This window comes from Bidens hawaiensis, unplaced genomic scaffold (assembly GCF_021521415.1).
Source record: "Bidens hawaiensis isolate Kalapana, Puna unplaced genomic scaffold, B.hawaiensis_p1.1 tig00038172_1, whole genome shotgun sequence".
Taxonomy (NCBI): domain Eukaryota; kingdom Viridiplantae; phylum Streptophyta; class Magnoliopsida; order Asterales; family Asteraceae; genus Bidens; species Bidens hawaiensis.
The window spans coordinates 174930-180638 of NW_027496699.1; the positions used below are offsets into that span (position 1 = coordinate 174930).

Below are 5709 nucleotides of genomic sequence, written 5' to 3' on the forward strand. Positions count from 1 at the left end.
TATTGAGATATTATAAATTGCACACAATAACTTCTCTGCTTGAGTGAGACTGCGTCTGGTAACAAAACTGAAAGTTACGAGAGTCAATTGCAAAGTTTTTAGAATAATGTATGGTGTAACATATAATAAAATGGTCCCGTGAAGGTTAAGAAGTTGAGAGTAAATGCATTGCCTTACACTCAATGTATACTATATATATATGAATACATCTAACTATACATGAAATGACAAAATCATAAGTCTTATATAAGTCCAAAACGATGGCCGGCAAGCCTCACATGCTACCAAATTCCAACACCATCATCATAATATCATCTCCTCCTCTCCTTTATATTACATGTACCATTCCAAGATATGAATATCAGACACACACAGAATCACCCTCTCAAAACTTCTCTGCAAACTGTGGTTCTAAACACATATTGTAGCCTTCTCTCTTTAAAAGCCTACTATGTAACATCATTTTCTCAGGAAACTAAAGCTGTTTTGCCCTTAACCGACATACCCATTTCAAGAAAATTAACCACAATCATGATCTGTCTATTTTACTTAGATTTCTACCTTACAAATAATTAATGTTTCATATCCCAAAATACCAGTCACCAGAGGTACCACTGTCTAGTCCAGTCAACATCTCCCTTTAACCTACTCTCTCTCTATCTTTTAATTCTCTCTCATGATGCAATTTACTGAAACACTACCCTCACCACCACTCCACCAAACCCCTAAACCATGCCAAAACTTCTCTCCAATGAACCCAAACCAAACACATCGAACCCGTCCCTGGCCAGAATTCCCGGCGCCTAATAAGGCGCTGGGAACCTTCGGGGACGCCAACTGCATGGAGCAGTTGCTAGTTCGTTGCGCTAACGCAATCGAAAGCAACGACGCCACGCTCTCTCAACAAATCCTATGGGTTCTTAACAACATCGCCCCATCGGACGGTGACTCCAACCAACGACTAACTTGCGGGTTCCTACGCGCCTTGGTTGCCCGAGCCGCCAAGACTGGAACTTGCAAGATGCTAACCGCAGCCCTCTCAAATTCGAATATCACCATCCAAACACATAAGTTTTCCATCATTGAGCTTGCAAGCTTTGTGGACTTAACTCCATGGCACCGGTTCGGTTTCACAGCCGCCAACGCTGCCATACTCGAAGCCATAGAGGGACACTCTACTGTCCACATAATTGATTTAAGTCTCACACATTGCATGCAAATCCCAACTTTAATTGACGCGATGGCCGGGAAATCAGACGGTCCATCGCTTGTTAAGCTCACGATAGCCGGAGCCACCGAGGATGTCCCTCCAATGTTGGATCTTTCCTACGATGAGCTAGGGGTTAAGTTACTGAACTTTGCTCGTTCAAGAAACATAATCTTGGAGTTTAATGTAATCCCTTCAACTTCTTTAGATGGATTCTCTTCATTAATTGAACATCTAAAGATTCAAACCCTAGTACACGGTAACGAGACAAATGAAGCCCTAATAATAAACTGTCACATGATGCTTCATTACATACCTGAAGAAATTACGACCACAACTACTACTACTACACCGTTTTCGTTCGAAGATTCGACGCCGAGATCTTTGTTCTTGAAACAAATCCGAAGCTTAAATCCAACTCTTGTAGTATTAGTAGATGAAGATGCGGATTTCACATCAAATAACTTGGTTTGTCGATTACGGTCGGCTTTTAATTATCTATGGATCCCTTATGATATAGTGGACACGTTTTTACCTAAAGGAAGCAAGCAAAGGCAGTGGTATGAAACGGATATTGGTTGGAAGATAGAGAATGTGATAGCTCAAGATGGGTCACATAGGATTGAGCGGCTGGAGCCGAGAGGACGCTGGGTCCAGAGAATGCGAAACACGGGGTTCCGTGGGGTTGGGTTTGGAGAGGATATTGTGAGCGAGGTTAAAGGAATGTTGGATGAACATGCAGCTGGATGGGGATTGAAGAAGGAAGAAGATGATCTTGTGCTTACATGGAAAGGACATAATGTGGTTTTCGCAACTGCTTGGGTACCAACGTGATCATATTATATTATCTTATGCATTAATTGACTGATCATAATGATGTTATTTTGGTAAGTAGAGTTAATCTTACTAGATCATCTTTAATTTTCTTTTTGTTGTTGGTAGTAATATGTTAAATGTTGGTGACTGTTTTTAGGCTAATAACTAATTAACATAGTTGATGATCATATATCAAAATATTTATGTCAGCTGGTTCTTCCTTTAATTTCATGTATTGTTCATGACTAAACAAACCAAAGTCTGGAATATCATCCCTATAAGTAGACGTATGTTAGTATATTCTATATCATTGTCATAGCCGTTTAACCTAATGATCGAGTCAAGAATACGATGAATCATCATGATCTGATGGATTGTAATTTAATATAACATCATGTATGTATATTGATTAGAATTAAAGCTCGGATAGACAAAAACAATGAAACTAGTATATATGATAACTTCTGGGATTATGATAGCTTCTAAAGATCTAAACATTTGAGAATTAGAAGAGCACAAGTCAAAATAGATGTTTTGTGTTACATATATACTCCATCAATCTTATGTGTATTTGAGAATAAAACTTAGTTAAAGATGTTACCTTAAATAGTCCAAACAAGTTCCTTTTGTTCAGCATTCAGCAGCCATGTCAGTACTTCATCCAGGAATTCTCACAAACTGCTGCTCATGAACACTTACAGGTCTTTTGTTTTCCATAAGTTAATTTTATGAAATGGAATGAAGGACTATATATGCTGTTCATGGTTATGTTTGTGATTACATAATGTATATTGTATATTTTCTTCTTTTACTTCTATGTGATGATGGTTTAATCATAGGAAAGAACAAATTTATATGACCGGCAATGCTTTAAAGTTTAAAACCTAAACGATCACTCAAGTTCACTAAAGCAAGTTATGTAAACCTAATTATACGCGTGTACAATAACATGATAAAAGTTTAGATAAATCATTTCGTTTTGTTTACTTCTTTTAAGTAACCAAATATGTATACACGCATGTCAGACAAATACAAAACTAGCTAATTAAACGTGCGAAGTGTGTCCATTTTCAAAATGGGTGAAGGCCGAAAATTAGTGTAATAATAATTCATCAAGTAAAGATACATTCTAAAAATAACATGAAATATTACAAACTCATCACGGTCATTTTGAGTTCTTAGTTTTACCTTTAGCTTAACAAGTGCTTCATCTACTTTACAAACCCTTATGGATGCTACATTATATAATAATTTGGAAAGGAGATAAGGATCATATAGCAATTAATAAGTCAAAAAAGAAAAGAGAAAAACTAAAGTGTAATTAACTGGATTAAATTTATCATTTGAATTTGTTTATTTTTATCATCCATGTTAATTGTTTAATAAAAACGGGTAGAGGCATGCATGTACAAGTTGTCTCCAAAAAACGAGTGTTCATTTTTTGATGGTAGTAATTATACATCATCACTGATAATTCGGTATTTGTTTTCCACCACCAATGCATCACTTAGGCGTGCTCTCCAGTTTCCACCGTCCCAATGTGAGCCTATTTGTCTCGACATAGTTTATCTGGTTAACTAATAATATGCGTATGGGCGAAAATTGTTCTCTAACCTGTTTTATTAAAAAAAAAATTATGCATTGTGTAATTTTACCTGTTGTCATCTGAAAATTTTAACACCCCTCTCCCGCGGTTTTCTTTCAAGCTTCGGTACCACGTACACAAAATGCATACCTTTAAATTGATAAGATTATAAACTAAAAGATTACACCCCGATCAACAATTTTGTCTTTAATTCAAGCATAATATTACTAAAAAATAGACTAAAAAATACACTTCGAAATATTTCACAATGTTGATTATTGATCACAACGGTAGAAATCAATATTACTATTATTATTATTATTATTATTATCATTATTATTTGAAAAATGAGATTTTCTTAACTTTCATTCTTTCTCATACTTGGAATTTTTCACCCATTCTTTGCTCATTCTTTAGCAGGTTAGGGTTTGCAATTCAGAAATGGGTGACGGCGCAGCTTGTTGCCCGCCTACCTGCTATGTTGATGTAATATCTATGTTTCTACCCATGAAAATGGATTTAAACTTTAGATGTTTAAATTTATAGGACATATAAGTTGATAATAGTATGTAAGTACTAGTCACCGTTATTAAATTTGTCTTTAAGAATAAAAGGGCACATACTACTTGTACAATTTATTTAAAAAAAAACACTATATCAATTATCAAATGCTCCCTACGAATTTTCACCAATGCTTTCAAACATGGCGACCCGACCTATCCGGGGGGGATAAAGTGAGATTAATAAGTGTGACATTTTTAATTAAAAATACCAAAATAAAATAATAATAATACAAGTTATTTTTCGAATTTAAAAACATTTAGAAAACGAGAAATAATAAGGTTATCAGTGAAGTTAAAAATTGGCGTCAATTGGAAGAAATGGTGCAATTTAATGTGCCAGACGTTTAGTATGTTGTTTCTTTGGAACTTTAAGCTTTCAAAAATTAGCTTGATAGGCTCCTGCCATAGGCTTGATATTTTTATTCAAAATACAAAATCTAGTTATTATCTAATTTCTCAGTGTTAAGTGGTGAATTGTAAAACGAAAAAGTAACATGATGAAGAGGTTCGATCAACTATTTCATGGCTACATTTGTTAGGTAATTGTTATTGGCAATTGACGCGGGAAGGAACTATTTAATACCTGGAATCTTACAGAAAGATTCATCATCTGTTACATCTACTCATCCCATGATTCCGAATCAACAGACCCCGTTACCGAGATAAGGCAACTCTTTTTGAAAGTCATAGTAAAAAGAACTGTGTCGTCTAACTTCTTTCACAAAGAAATGAGAAGAAAGAAGGTCCGGGTCCAATTTCTAATGAAGCGAAGGTCCCCTTAGTCCCTATTCTCTCTTAAAGCTTTATAAAGCTCTAAAAAGGGAAAAGTACCCCTACTCCCCAATTACAAACTAACTACTACAAACGATTACAAGAATGGACTTCATACTTTCACCTACCAATAACTACCATATTATCTAATATATATAAATAACAACTTTGGTGCCGCTGACCGAATGACTATTCGGTATCGTAACAAACATAACGGTAGCTGACCGAATGACTATTTTTGTATTGTTTTTAATCTATCTAATATATATAAATAACAACTTTGGTCCGCTAAGCCGTCATTGGGCCACTTGGCGGCACCTTACTTGTCCATAGCATTTTGTTTTTTGTTCTGATTCGGTATCGTAACGAACATAACGGTAGCTGACCGAATGACTATTTTTGTATTGTTTTTAATCCTGACAGGTGACAACGTAACGGAAGCGACTGAAACCAACCGAATTCACATAAACTTACTGTCTCAATGCCTGGGACCGACAACGCTTAGGTTTTACCAACGCTCGAGCGACACCACTCCTTTGGTCCACTCAATTTTTATATTTATCCCTTTTGTAACTCCAGTACCGTCACGAACGTACCCAAAAGAATTCGTGTTCGGTTGATGTCTCAATGCCCAGAAATGACAATGCTTGGATTTTACCACCGTCCGGGTTTACCGACCAAACAAACATCGTTTTAAATAATTTATATATTTATATGTTAATTTGACAAATATTTTTTTTTGGGTTTAACGCTAAGGTTTTACCAAT

The 5709-nt window shown here is 35.7% G+C and overlaps 1 pseudogene; it reads left to right on the plus strand.

Annotated features, from left to right (window-relative positions):
• The first annotated feature begins 361 nt into the window (after positions 1 to 361).
• On the plus strand, positions 362 to 2225 carry LOC143590130 (scarecrow-like protein 32 pseudogene; annotated as a pseudogene).
• Positions 2226 to 5709: the final 3484 nt, after the last annotated feature.